General features: G+C 37.7%; 1 protein-coding gene and 1 non-coding gene across 2 annotated transcripts in view; both read right to left on the bottom strand.

Annotated features, from left to right (window-relative positions):
* The window catches only part of LOC123682145 (protein gustavus), a 123,918-nt gene that overhangs the window by 56,622 nt on the left and 51,289 nt on the right, over positions 1-16,007 (bottom strand). The gene's annotated exons all lie outside the window — the stretch shown is intronic.
* Positions 895-976, bottom strand: Trnas-uga. The gene has a single exon. It is a non-coding gene; the product is annotated as a tRNA-Ser (tRNA).

The following is a 16,007-nucleotide window of genomic DNA, read 5'->3' as shown; positions in this document are numbered from 1 at the left end:
GATTTTTTTTTATTGATGTGACACTACACAATAAAACTGATAAAACTCAAGTAGCTGGATATGATTCAAGTACTTGATAAATAAATCTTGACTTGAGTTTGAAAAACTACGACTTGACTTGAGTTTGATTTGAAATCAAGTCAAGTTCAAGCCAAGTAGCTTGAAAATCAAGCCAAGCCGTGACTCCCTAGCCAGGAAGAGTTTCAATATGACGATATTAGCATCAAGTTCAATTTGGGTATTTCAGCTGAGACGAATCTTGTGGAGTCATTGAACCTTCCCCAAAAAGAAGAAATATGGACTTTTCTGGCACGTTCTTCAATATTCCCCAGATCTAAGCGGTGAAACGAATTGAAATAATAAATCTTCTCCCAGAATTTCCAGAGTATTCACACGGTGCTCAATCAAAACGGAAGCTTTCATGTGAATAACCAGATCCAGATATATACGTTCGATTCGCGATTCAGAAATGACAAATTTCAGGAAGCAATCAAACTTCCTCCACGTCGGGGAAAACTGCTGAAATTAGACGTGCATCCATTTCCGTGTGTTATCATTTTCTCGACGCGGCTGACATTAAGGATGATCGATGGAAAATTACTTCGAAACCCGAGTCCTTTCTGCCCGCTTGACGTACCCCCAGATCATTATTCATGGGGGTGAGTTTGACGAGCCTTCTGGATACACCAGAAACTTCATTACCCGGTATACCTATCTATATATACACTGTGTCCGTAAAGCATGGAACAAATTCATTTTTTAGCTAAACTTATCTCTATCTTCCTCTACCTATATTGAATACTCTATGATGATAACATACGTAAGAAACTTTTAGTTATTGCACATCGTACGTTTTCTGCAGTTATAAACGTCTAACATTCCATAAAAAAGTGACGCTGCGGACAGGATTCGAACCTGTGCGGGTAGAACCCAATGGATTTCAAGTCCATCTCCTTAACCACTCGGACACCGCAGCTGTGTGGAAAAGTGAGAATTTTAGTGCTTCTGTTCACAGGCTATGTGAAGTTATCACTGCTATCAGTAAGAAAGGAATGTCTTATTCCTACGTTTACCCAACAATGAGGTACCTTTTATTTGATTTTTTATCATGAAATATCTCAATTTCGAATGAGAAAAGCATGTAATATCAGTAAAAAAATTGAAAATTCAAGGAAACTGAAGTAATAAGAAGAATTTCAATGAAGTTTTTCAACTTGATATCATGGATAATCTTAATCTTCTCTCTACATACACTGTGTCCGTAAAGTATGGAACAAATTCATTTTTAGCTAAACAGACCATTTTGAGGAATAATCCTGAAACACGTCGATATTTTATTATAATTTACCGTATTTTAAAATAATAATCTAATATGCAGAGTGAATTACTTTCGAGTAATGACGTCACCGTCATTTTTTTTTAATGGAACACCCCCATTCTGTCTCATTTTTTCGATTGCTCTAGCTGAGCTGATTCCAAAAATGTATCACATGTTGATTCCAATTGGTACAGTGTGGACAAAAATACAATAGTTCTGTGTGTGTTCATAAAGTAACGCGTAACATTCTTTATTAGTTAAATTAACAATATTATCAAAAATACTTATTGTCTAGCGGCAATTGGTTTGAATGTAATACCCTGTAGTTTGTTACATTCATTACATGTTTTTAAATTGATAAGAAATAATTAATTATAATAATAGTGGAGTTTATTTCGGTAAATAAACGAAATACATCACTGAGGTATAAAATATTATTACCTGTATGTGATATCAAATACAATATAAATTCTTGAATCTGTTCCATTATCAGACATCTAGAGATCCTTGTTTTAGGCCCTTATACCCAAATACATGTGCCTTTTTCTTATTTTTATCCATCGTTATACCATATGGAGGACTTTTTGTCCAATCGATTTACTAAGTTTATTGCACTGAGACGGTCTTCAATGATCATTCCAAAGAATGCTTCGAATTCGAAGATAGGTTGCCAAGCCAACTTCTAAGGGTTTTGCCAGGAGTTTTGAGTCTTATTCAATATCTCCACGTGTCCAATCCAGGGTATTCCTAAATTGGTGGTGCAAAAGAAAGAGATTCCTCTGACAATTTCAAGAAAAAAAGTCCTATAAACATGAGAACGCAAATGCTTTGTTTTAGAGATATAGGGTGTTTCTTGTAGTGGTACTTTTTGTGATGGTTTTACCAGTGTATCGAATATTTATTATTCTTCGCTACGGATTGCGTAAATAAGTACCAAATATTATAATTAATTTATTCATCACAGCTCTTTATGATAATTTGGATTTTCCTGAGGATTACTACATAATTTTTTTTCCGGAAATCGGCAGCAGATACGATAGAGGACAAAAGTTGCTTTTTACATTTTCTAAACTACCAGTGATCCACTGCAAAAAAGTTCTGGAGGAAAAAAGCAACACAGCCTGTATAATATCTAATACGTGTACCCACATCATGGGTACGTATTCTTCATTGAACTATTAGTTGTAATAGGATATTCCACTGTCATTAGAACAGCTGAATAAAACACACGTTCACTAGAAAAGTTTCCCATGAACAAGTGGGTAAAGAATAACAAGTTGCGTCCTGAAGTGGCTTCCAACCTCCTGCAGGTTTTCAGTACAGCTGCTCGATTTTTTCTACGACAGATGAAAAAATAGAATGAATAGAGCCATTATTCGTTCATTGACGTTCGATTGCATTGAAAACAATGCAAGGATTCAATGTTAACCGTCAAAGATATGACAATTAAGTAACAATTAGAATGAACCGACTTGTCCAGTTGATGCATCGCCTCTTTCACTGATTACGTTTATTGGAGAGGAGTCGGCCAACTGGTCATGACATTGACATGCGTTCTCAACCAACTGGTCTAATGTTTTTCTTCTTCTTTTTCAGCGGGTCGACTCTGACATGGTTTTGATTCGGATCTGCGTCTTTTTTCTACCCTTGGTTCACAATCGAACAAAACACACGCTACGCTACAACTTTAAAGAATGGAGGCGACGATGGATCAAAACGTTTCAGCGTGCGCTCCATCATTCGAAAGTCTTTTGTTTCGCGCGTACGCATTTCCCGTTTTCTGCAACCCAAAGAGGATGGAAAATGAACTCTGACATTAAGCAAGAAGGGCGTGATTCTCTATCCGCACTAGCATCTAGGGAACAAACGGAAGAAACGGCAAAGTTCAAGGTTGGAGCAGAGAAAAAAGTTGAATCGATATTTCGTCGAAGCCAATTTTCTCGGATATTGGGGTATGTTTATTGCTTTATGTCAGTTTCGCTGAATATATGGCGACATTTTGGTTCATGGAAGAACAAAAAGAAATGTATTTATGTGATTGGATATACGGGGGCGTATAGACAATTTTGGTTTGAACTTTGGGGTTTAAAATATGGACACGAGATAGCTATACGGATTCATAGAAGAATGGGACTAACAGTGTTACGTTAAGCACTTGACCTAATATTTACAATTTAAGTTATTTTTTTAACTGATATATTCATAAAAATGTAATACTACATTTTGCGGTTACTAATTTTGTGGATGTCATGGCGAAAAAAAAATCGACAATATAATTAACAGGATCATTTAAAGCCTAACACTGCCCAACATTTTGTCGAATTTATTTATTTAGTGGATGAATAGAATAGAAAATGTTTATTTCATCGGAAAATATATTGAATTTGTGCGATGCAATTTAAAATAATTGTATTTATACCATGGATGGATAATGTATCGTTTGAAGTTTTGGAGTTCAATTGATTTCTCTGATTTCACATATGTATATCATTTTCACACAAAAAATAACGCCGGGGGTAAAAGTGACACCAATCTAGCTATGATTGATGATTTTTTATGGTTGGAATTGGAAGATATTGATGTGGACGACGTTAATTTTCTACAAGACTGCGCTACGTGCCACACAAGCAACGATACAATTGCAATTTCACAAGGGAAGTTTTCTGGCCGTGTTAAGAGGTGATTACGGATTCACGGCTTGGCTTGATTTTCAGGCTACTTGAAATCAAGTCGAGCTCAAGTTAAGTAGTAGTTTTTCAATCTCAAGTCAAGTATTTATTTATTAAGTACTTGAATCATATCAAGCTACTTGATTTTGTGTAGTATCTCATCAATAAAAAAATGATGAAATGAAAAGGAACCTTTAAAAAAACACTTTTGTTTATTAAACTTATTGTATAAAATAACCGAAAATATCAACTTTTTTGAAATAGAAACATAAATTAAATCAATATAAATCATAACAAAATGAAAAATAATGAAAAAATTAAGTTTCCTAATATTGAGAAACCTCCAGGATTTGTTTGATCGTATAATTTTCCATCAAGGATCTAAGAAACATGAGGCATCTTATATATTTATCGCCTAACCTATTGCGGGTTTTTGTATCTGTAACAACAGCTCTGGAAAATTGTCTTTCAACAGGAGCTGAAGATGCTGGCGTTGATAAAAAATCCTTGGCCAAGTTAGGAAAAATATTTCTGAAACAACCAAAATCTAGATTCTATACGAGACGAGAGCTTATCAAACTCAAGTAATATCAAGTATCTTGATATGAAGTCAAGCAATAACTATCTAAAATTAAGTCAAGCTCAAGTATGTAATTTTTCACGAGCTTGATTTTCAAATCAAGTATAGTTGGTTAAAATGTCAAGTTACTCGGCTTGAGTAACTTGATCACCTAGAGGTGATCACAATTGGCCTCCGAGATCTTGTGATTTACCGCCCTTTTTTTTTTGAGGCTACGTGACAGATAAAGTTTCTGCCAATGCTCCACAATAGATTCATGATCTTGAAGATGGAAAGAGGAGAATTTATCGAGGACATACAGGCGCATTTCATTGGTCATGAAAAATTTCATGTAAAGAATATAGCGCTGCAATCGTAGACGTGGCGGCAATTTCGCTGATATCGTTTTGCATCGTTAATGGCATAACTTCGTCTTTACAATGAAATAAACATAAATGAATTTCTCTCAAAATATACTCGACGCTTTTTACTATAAAAATGAAACCACCTATTCGAAAACCCAACAAAGCGGTCACCCATTCAGATACCGACCCAACCCAACGCCGCTTCCAGGTAGAAAAAAGCGCATTTTTTCAGTACACGGAACAGCTATCCATCTATCAGCCGGGAATCAGAGCACTAAAATTTTCCCATTAAGGCCGTAGCCGGGAAAACCCGTCGCGCAAAAAACTTATCATCCATGACGCTCGCGGACATAATTCACGTCTTCATGAATGCGCGATGGCATGAATATTTATGGCCAGGCCAGGTACGCCATTTCGGCACGCCGCCATCTGACGGAATCCGGGCGAACGCCGGTCGCGCGAGATGGCGGCCGGCGAAATTGGTTTTTGGTCCTTCGACTCGGATCATCCGAAAATTTTTATAGGAGCGGGGGGCAGTTTCGGCGGCGGTAACGTCGTTGCGGGAACGGGAAAAGAGGACGGTCATTCAATTTTGCGAACGTTCGTTTAGAATTGCCGCTAAAAGCGGCGAATGCGAGGCGCGTTATTATTTTTCACTTGTTCCATCGAGATAATGGGCCTCGCCGCGTTTACCGACACGCCACTGGTTTAATCAACATGGGAAATTACATCTTCCTCCATTGTTTTGGGAATAATGGATGCGGGACCATTGAAAGTGCTGCAAGGTTGACGGTTGATTTTTTTAACTGTATGAATTTCTCGTAACGTGCGCCATCTAGGTGTCGTTGCGCCTAACGGATGTTTTTCATTGGAATTATTCTCCAAAGATCAAGCTCCTTGAATTTGAAGGTTTTCATCGTAGAGTAATAAACATATATAGAGGGAGTATACGCAATTTTTACATGCCCCCAACATGGTTAGATTACGTTGTCGGATTGTGTTATATTTTCAAATCCAAAATTTTACTATATTGTTATGAATGTATATTATATTGAATGAAATATAGCAAAATCTCTTACTCTTCTGTGATATGAGTAGGCAAATCAACATTCACAATTGAAATAACAATTCTATAGAAATTCAATGTTATCTTCTGGTTGATTTTGAATGTAATCAAATTTGAATTAATGATTTTGAGATGAAAAAAGAGAAATAATAAGAAAACCTACAATTCTCGTTACAATTTGGCGAATGCGCTAATTAAAAGTTTGTAATATTCATAGGGTAACAAACATAGATAGAGGGAGTATACGCAATTTTACATGTCCACAACATGGTTAGATTACGTTGTCGGATTGTGATATATTTTCAAATCCAACATTTCACCGTTATAGATGTATATTATATTGAATGAAATATATTTATTTAATTGATTCGCGATTAAATATGCAAATTTGAGTATTTGGAATTCGATATTTTCCCTAATTGTCGAATTTATAATAAGCAGAATATTTATTATTTTCTGTATCTACCTGCTGAAATCCAAGGTTTGGCAACTTTTGCTGTCCTAGTGTCATCGGTTGTTTCACGTCGTTTGGCTCGCTTGAAGTTTGTTTTCTGAATTTCTGATATATTTAGGTATTTATTTCAACATATTTTGAGTTAATATGAAAAGTTGATTCAATATTGGATATAAGAAGTTCGTTCTTCGTGGAGAAACTCGCAAATTGAGTGGAATATCGTATCACTGATATGTTTTCACTTCCGCGCGTTTCATGTCAAATTTGATAGTTCATGTTGGGGACAAAATTTGCTTACTAAAAATGACATATGCTCCCTCTATCAATGTTTATTACTCTGAGGTTTTCACCTATCAATTTCAGCTCTGGTATATATTCACTCATCCTGTCAAAAATCATCATTAAGGCAAGTCAACAGAATTTGAAAATACATTCATAGATTTGTCAGATTTGGGATATTTCCAGTCCATGGTTTTGTCAGATTCGCAATATTTCCAGTCGATGGGTTTGTCAGATTCGCCATAACACCAGTCTAAGATGTCCAAAACTCTGGTGTGCACACTTGTTCGTGAAAAACCTTAAGATTGAATTGGCGACTTTCGAAGCGACCAGCCTTCTTGGATTTCAATGGTAATGGTTCCTTCTCACTTGATTTCCTCATCGTTTCTTATGGCGCTCACGTCGTCGTTCTGTAAATGTCGTGTTTTGAGGTTAAATCAACAATAATAACAAGATCTTTTGACCGTCTTTTGACAGACCAAATGAATATTTCAAGATGATGCCGTTGATTGGTCAATTCTTTGTATAGCGCCCCCTTATGGAAGAAGGAGGAAAAGGGACTCATGCCGAGCCGAGTCGCAAGAATTGTCTCAAACAAAATCCAATCAGTGAATACACCCAGTATTTCAGACATCTTATCCCAGTCGATGGTTGATAAGTTTATAAGGTTTATGCATGTCTATGGAATTATCGAGAGCTTTATGTTGAAGTTTAAAGCGCCCTCTGCTTTAGAAACCAGCTCCAAATGTTGGGCGTATGCCCCAGAAAACCAATAAACTCCTAGTTTCAACCATTCAGTCTTCAACTTCGACAAACAAGACTCCACAATATCTGGGTCATGGGAGCGTCGAATATTGTAGGCAGCTTCTTTAGTGGTTCACTCAACAATTGTTCAATTGAATGTCAAGAGATTATTGTTGTATATATCGAAGGTGGATACGGTTTTGTTGGTGGCATTCTACTTACCACAAAGACAACTCGTTTGGTGTATATCGACAGTTGAATGAGGATTACCTAGAAAGAAAAGAGAAAATCAATTAGGACTTCCAAAGATACTATACATGTAACTTCAGATGAAGTTATTTATAACTATTGTTCTTATTTTTGTTAATTTCTTGACAATTGAGTGTATATTTCGGACTAAGGGGTATCATCACCATAGAGAACTGTGTGGCAAACTTTAAAAGACGCCATTAGACGTCAGTTCATATTGTTGTAGTTTGATTTCACAATTGTCACCACAGAATTTCAACAGAGAAAGTAGGTATTGGTTGAATTTCATTTCATTTTCATATTGACCATAGAAAAATCAAAATCATTTTAGGTTTTTAGTTAGTTTTTACTGGTTATGTGTTTGAATTCCATTTGCGGAAAAAAAAATTGCTCGTATGGAACATTCAGTATAGGGATTCACGGCTTGGCTTGATTTTCACACTACTTGTCTTGATCTTGACTTGATATCAAGTCAAGAACTTATTGTGTAAAATAACCAAAAATATCATTTTTTTTTTAGATAGAAACATATATTAAATCTCTATGAATCATAATAAAATAAAAATAATAAAAAAATAAAGTTTCTTAATATTGAAAAACCTCCAGGCTTCGTTTTCCATCCAGGATCTAAGACACATGAGGCATCTGATAAATTTGTCGCCTAACCTATTGCGGGTTTTTGTAACTGTAAGAGCAGCTATGGAAAATTGTCTTTCAACAGGAGCTGAAGATGCTGGCGTTGACAAGAAATCCTTGGTCATTTTGGCCGAGTTTGGGAAGATATTTCTGAAACTACCAGAATCTACCAATAGATTTCATAGAAATGTGGGAAAACTACTGATAAAGTCACACTGGCTAATGCTTCATTCTCTCGGCTCTCGAAGAATTTCTTTATTTAGTCTAAGCGCACACGCGATTGCAGAAATATATGCTGAGCTACGCGTGCATATCAAGCTCAAGTAATATCAAGTAGCTTGATATCAAGCTAAGCAATAATTATCTAAGATTAAGTCAAGTCAAGCATATAATTTTTCACGAGCTTGATTTTCAAGTCAAGTAGTTGTCAAGCTACTTGGCTTGATGAATCTCTAATTCAGTTTAGTGACAAAAGTCACCATTTTACTCCGGATGAAACAATAAACCTACTATTCTACAACCGAAAAAAAATTCAAAAGATGATTTAGGCCAAATCCAAAGGAAAACCCAATCTCCCGTCGTTGCAGCTGTCGACACCGCGAAACGCCATTGGAGGGACCTCCGACCCCCCCGATTTGAACCCGTTACACCGTTTCGGCAACGTCCATTGAATAATTCAACTTTCCAGTCTGCCGGATCGCGTCCGAAAGTCAACAGAGTCGCAACATCTGTCTCCCGTTTTTTTCGGCGATTAAAATCTTCGTCCCATTGTTCCTCATTGCCGCGGAAGGCAGTGGCGCGCGTACCGGATTTTCTACCAACATGTGTCGGGCGAAATTTCCCTCTTATCTTCGTTGTCATCTGCCCCCTTTTTTTTTGTTTTGTTTAGTCGGGCGCGCGTTCATAAGCGGGACCTTTAGGGTTGGAGAGGGAGCTACGAAGTCTTTATTGCTCATTATTGCATCGTCACGCGTTGCTCAGATGCATATATCTGCGAGGAACAACGGATCTAACAGACAAACGTGAAATTAACATAACGTTAATTGATGGACATGAATGTGTGATGCACTTTTTTCTTCAACTCGTCGCTTGTTCTCGTGTCTCTGTATGGTAATAGAGCAGTGTCGGCATTCTATGGTCTATGAGTTAGGTAGATGGGGAGATAAACCTATTTTACGTTAGACTATGTGTTGAGTATCATATCATATGAGAATAACATCGCATGAAGACTATGTATTCATAATCGTGTTTATTCATGATGATTTTCATTGTAAATTAATTATGTAAATGCATACGAACTGTTGTGAACGCTAATTTCCAAATGATATAAATAGTTCACACTGCAAATCAAATGATCTGAGTAACGTTCTTTGAAACCTACAGAATTTTGTGAAAATCAGATCAGGCTTTGTCTATCTTTACTTTATAATTATTATTTTTTGTAATTGTTTATATTTGTTGGTTTTTATATTTCACCTTATATGCTGATTTTTTCTGGATTTATTAAAAATCACTACAGTCTCGGGCTTCACCAGTAAAATCTCACTTTTTCTCAAAAAATTGATTTTTTTTAAGAATGATACATGTACTATAACGCTCCTCTTACTGCAAAATGTATTGACAAAATTTAATAACTGACTTAGAATCTGCAACACCTAGAAGGATCTGTTTGAATTTTAAGTTTTTTTTTTGGTGAAACATAGATAGTATAGCAAGGAGTAAATGATTGAATTTGGAGAGAAAATCGTGAATATTTGTCATTGAAGGTTGTCATTTCGAGAAATCGCTAACCGTACGAAAAGAAATCCAACTACTGTTATGAGATGTTCTCAAGCGTGGTATGATAATGCCCAAAATCGAAAAAGACTAGGTACCGGACGTCGAAGAGGCACAAATGAAGTTCAAGATCGACGACTAAGACTAAGGCCATTAGAGACCGATTTGCGACAACTCGATCTTTGGCTGATGAGTGGTTAGGAGAACAAGGCCATCCTGTAACTGTCAGAACGGTTTACCGCCGGTTTAGGTCTTTTGAACTGCATGCAGCATTATCGACCCTATCTTGTGTTACCTCTGACGGTTGAGCATCCCCGGCAACGATTACAATGGTGCACAGAACGTCAACATTGGAATGTGGAATGGCATCAGGCCGTCTTTTCTGATGAATCATAACTCTCCTTGGGTGCACATGATGGCCGAAGAAGGGTTAGACGACGTCGGAGAGAAAGACGTGAACCTCAGTTTGATGTTGAGCGTCATGTACCACAAACAGTAAGCGTTATGATATGGGATGCAATTGCACATGCAAATAGGGAAGTAACATGACATCGGTGCGTTATCTTCAAGAAATAGTGGATCCATATGTTCTCCCTTACCTTAACTGGCTCGAGAATCCAATATTTCAGCAAGATAATGCCCGACCTCATGTTGCCAGAGTTAGTTGAAACTTTTTCGAAGCAACCCATGTGAATATTTTACCCATAGAGAATGTTTGGGACATCATGAGTAGAAGGCTTGGAAATTTACCTCAGCCCCCACGGACTTAGGCGGTTCTGAGACAGGTAGCTTGGAATAGTTTCCCTCAAGAAGAAATAGACCAAGTATAGACCCTTGGGGTACACCAGACCTGATGTTTTTTTGAAAATTCCTTCTCGTTGAAAGCTAACAAATGTGACAACTCTCGAAGGCATATTTCAACAGATTCTTTTCAATTATGTTCTGAAACAAGTCATCTGCTTTGACAGTTAGTTGAATTTGAATCTAAGTGATAACAGAGTTATTTAACACACTGTGAGCTTTCTCTTCATTGTGATTTCAGCCATATTTAGCACCCGATTCTAGATAATTCAGAAATATGGTTCACCGTATCAAGCTTGATAAACCTTTAAATTGAACGTTGGGGAAACTCCTAAATTTCCCCGCGACGTTCCAAACATCGATTTTCCATCTTCCCGCACCTGCCATAGATAATCAACGCATTCATTTACCAACCAAACGGCTTGGATCGCGAATAGCAAGGTCGATTACGACGACGGCGACGAAGGTAAAAAAAAAAATTACAACGTGGCGAACGCCTCTATCCCTTATCTCCTCATTAATTCCGGGCATTTTCCGGGCATTCCGGAAAACCTGGAGAATTCCAATTCGCGCTTCACCGTCGACTTTTCCCCCATTCATTTCCCGCTATGAATATGCACGGAGGTATTCTTCGCGGCTCCAATAAATTTTCCACGGCAAAGGCGGAAAGTTGCATGTGTGCCCGGGGCCTTAGCGTGCGCCGGGATTAATTGCCGGTTTTTGCCACGCTTTATATCGGGCCGAATGGCCTTATCGCTGGGATACAAGGCCAGCTAGTAATGACGTCAGATATAAGCGACGTGTTCGGAGGATTTTCATCGCTTTTTTAGTTTAGGTCTCGGAGATTCTGGGGTTTTAGTTGTTTGCTTGAATTCTAGTAGGCTTTGATGTATCCTGAGAGGCTTTGGGTAATTTCTTCAGTATATTTGGGAGAGGGAGTCCACAATCCTAGTTTAAAAAAAAATCATTAAATGGTTTCAAAACCACGATGCAGACTGTCGCTGGACTATTCGGGACTGGCACCAAATGCTCAGTAACCTTAGGCCGCTGTCTGAGTGTCTATTAGTCAGAGATACTTACAATAGAAAGATGTGTAGAACTTAACGTAGCAAGAAACTATCACCAATGTGATCCAGCTAAACATTCTGATAGTCAGGCTGCAATCAAAGCTCTGAGCTCACACATCATTGATTCTAAAATGGTATTGTAGTCTGAAGAAAACTCAACGAAATAAGCAAGAATACCAACGTATTTTTGGTCTGGACTCCCAGTCATTGAAGGGAATTAAGAGGCCAACACACTTGCCAGAAAAGGAGCACAAACTCCTTCCATTGGCCCGGAACCTTTCTTTGGTATAGGCAAATGTACCTACTAAAAAGAGTTTCTGGAGAAGGAAGAAACACTCTGACAGAATCTTCCTGGGTTGGATCATTCCAAAAAAATTCTTAGAAACTTTGACACTTCGAGATCCAAGAAGTATTTGGATCTTAGCAAGAGGATACTACAACTCCTTACTGGATTCCTTACAGGGCATTGGTACCTCAGGAAACATCTCATGGAAATGGGTCTAGCAGAAAATGACGAGTGCAGATTCTGTAGGGAGGAGGAAGAAACTCTGGATCACCTGGTAACGGAATGCCTCGCCATCACTAGCCAACGCAAAATCTGCTTTGGACAAGAAACTCGTTGGAGGTGAAGAATTAGCCTCCTTGAAGCCATCTAGATACTGGAGTTCATTATAACTCTGGAAGGCGAGCTGTAGATCATGTATTGGCGAGAATTGCTCTGATGGGACACATTAGACCATTAGGTCACAGTCCAATGGAACCTCCTCAAATCTCAAATCTATATGTTAATACTCTTCTCTTGGACTTTGGAGGTTTCGTTAGATTCCTCATCTTGTGATATCTGTTTCTATTTATTTCCCATCTCAATTTGAATATCATCGAATCATATTCTTTGTTGGTCCTCCCCCACTACTTTTTTTCTGTAGAACTTCAAATTTTAAGGATCAATTGTTCCTCTGATGCACCCTGATCCAGATTCTAGATAGTAATTTTAAAATTGCAACACTCTGTTTTATATTCATGACATTCTTCCTTTACCGGATTCCTTCTCTTGTTATTCTATTACTGAGATTTATGGCAATGTAAAGAGCAAAGGAGAACGTCCATGTATTATTCATAAGAGAGCTAAGTATCAAAGCGGTGTTATTGTGGGTCGGAAGAAACTTTGGAACGTTTTTTTTTTCATAGAAGAAGCCATGCAGAGATTCAACTGTTTTGATTCTTCAGTTGGAAGATATTACTCTCGATTATAAATGACCTGGCTCTTCACCTAGATTTGCACTAGTGGTGCAATTTGACATCATAAGATATTTAATTATGTAGGTGACATGCATTCTTTGAAGCAAGTTACCTAATAACGAAAAAAATTGATATGGCACTGGTAGTGTCATTTGTGAGTGAAACACTAGTTTTCTATTGTGTATGGAAAAACAAAAGCGTTATATTTTTGTTGAAATTTTTTCCTTGTTTTTCATGGGTCTTTCCCAAAAATGAACCTCTCAGTTATGTATAACTTTTGGCTATCCTTAACGATTATCAGAATTGAAAAATTTGGACGATGAGAGAATTCTCGAACAACAGAGAAAAACTTTCTACGAAATACATTTTATTGATTGGATCAATCATCTATGAGAACGGTCCCCCCGGACCTCTCAAAGGAAAAGCTTCCTTTAATCTTTTAACGGAACATAGGAGATGAAAGGAAAAATACATCTATATGGATATTTTACTTTAATAAAAACCATATTTCAAATTAGAAAATCTTCGAATCAATCATAGCATTCTTAGGATGTCTTAACATCTTGAAGGCGAATATATGATTTATAGAATGATTTGTTCGACTGCTCAAACAAATTTTATGTTTTGTAAAATGACTCACAATTAACCTTCAGTCGCAAATGTAAGGAGAGACTCATCGATATGCCGGTAGGTAACACTTCCTCAATTGACATAAAGGTAGATATGGAATAACGTTAAAAAATGGATTCTCTTCGTCTCGTGAAACGTTTTAAGGGTGCAATGACAAGAAAATTTGACGTTCTGAATACAATACCTACTTGAAATGCCTTCAACAAAAGTCCTAATCGTTGATCCTTCATTTTTTGAATCTTTCGTATTGCTCTGTCTCAAAAGAATAAATAAAGGGTGTTTTTTTAAAGCTATAGAACTTAAAATTGCAATTAAACAACGATGGATTATTCGATTGACATGAATTTTATTTATCCGCAAGATAATCTTGTGGCATTACATTTCAAATATGATTTCTGGCATATGACGGCCACGGCTGGCTCTGATGTAGTCCAATCTGGACGTCCAATTTTCGATGACTTTTTCCAACAGTTGTGGATGTATATCGGCAATAACACGGCGAAGATTGTCTTCCAAATGGTCAAGGGTTGGTGGCTCATCCGCATAGACCAATGACTTTACATAGCCTCACAGAAAGTAGTCTAGCGGTGTTAAATCACAAGATCTTGCAGGCCAATTCACAGGTCCAAAACGTGAAATTAGGCGGTCACCAAACGTGTCTTTCAATAAATCGATTGAGGCACGAGCTGTGTGACATGTTGCGCCGTCTTGTTGGAACCACCTAGCTCCTGGACATTATAGTTGTTCAATTCAGGAATGAAAAAGTTAGTAATCATGGCTCTATACCGATCACCATTGACTGTAACGTTCTGGCCATCATCGTTTTTGAAAAAGTACGGACCAATGATTCCACCAGCCCATAAAGCGCACCAAACAGTCAGTTTTTCTGGATGTAACGTTGATTCGACATACACTTGAGGATTAGCTTCACTCCAAATGCGGCAGTTTTGGTGACGTAGCCATTCAACCAGAAGTGCGCTTCATCGCTAATCAAAATAAAAAGGACGTAGTGCGCGATACGTATTCCGTACAGAACCATTATTTTCGAAATGAAATTGCACTATTTGCAAGCGTTGTTCAGGCGTGAGTCTATTCATGATGAATTGCCAAACCAAACTGAGAATAAATCACTTGACAGCTGTTAAATCGGTCGCCATCTTGAACAGTAATGCCAACTTAAAGTTATATACCTCGAAAAAATAACACCCGTCATATAGGGTGTATATTTTCAGATTAACTCGTTCTAGTGGACTATACCGCCGAGCTTGCAAAACATCAACCTTCACCCCTGTTGACAGATCCAGACGAACAGCTGAGACCGTCGACGGGCCAGACGGCTCTACAAATCCAGATGGACGCAAAAACGGCCGTCGAAGGAGACATCAATGACCGAGCTGAAGCATCCATGAATAACACGCCATACGAATGGCTCATAAATATGCAGAAATAGCGCAAGAACTGGTTCTGCCTACAGTGAAACGGCTCCCTCGGATTTCAGACTACGACAACAAACGGTACTTTTTTGTGCACGCGATCGCAAAAACGACAACAAGTGTTTCGCGCGATGACATCCCAACAGTCTGCTGTCAATACGGTCGGCATATGGCTGACGAAGAGGGAGGAGATTCCCTGTGTGCCAAAGGTTGTAATTGGGTTAAACTGTTGAAATCGGTACTTCGGATGACACATGTTTGTAGTTAGTAAGAACTACAGTGATTACAAGTCGCTATACGTTTTTTTATGGGAAAAATGAGGGTTCATTTTGTTAATTGGAAATAGCTACCTAGTTATTTTTATGAAAGGGTATTGTCGCCTCAGGAAGTACCTTATGGGTATGGATCAAGCAAAATACGAAAATCAAAGCACTTATCTCACACATCATTGATTCTAAGATGATACTGGAGTGCCTAAGAAAACTCAATGAAATAGGCAAGAATAACAAGGTCTTTTTAGTCTAGGTTCCCGGTCACTCAGTAATTGAAGGGAAGATGCCAACACACTTGCCAGAAGAGGAGCACAAACTCCTTTCATTGGTTCAAAACCTTCTCATGGTAAAGACAAATGTACCTACTAGAAAAAAGGTTTTAGAAGGAAAAAACAGAAAATTCCAAAAAATTCCTTAGAAACTTTGACACTTCGAGATTCGAGAAGTATT

Source organism: Harmonia axyridis, chromosome 6 (genome assembly GCF_914767665.1).
Source record: "Harmonia axyridis chromosome 6, icHarAxyr1.1, whole genome shotgun sequence".
NCBI classification, from domain to species: Eukaryota; Metazoa; Arthropoda; class Insecta; order Coleoptera; family Coccinellidae; genus Harmonia; species Harmonia axyridis.
The sequence above is the reverse complement of the archived record's forward strand: the minus strand, read 5'-3'. Positions and strand labels throughout refer to the sequence as shown.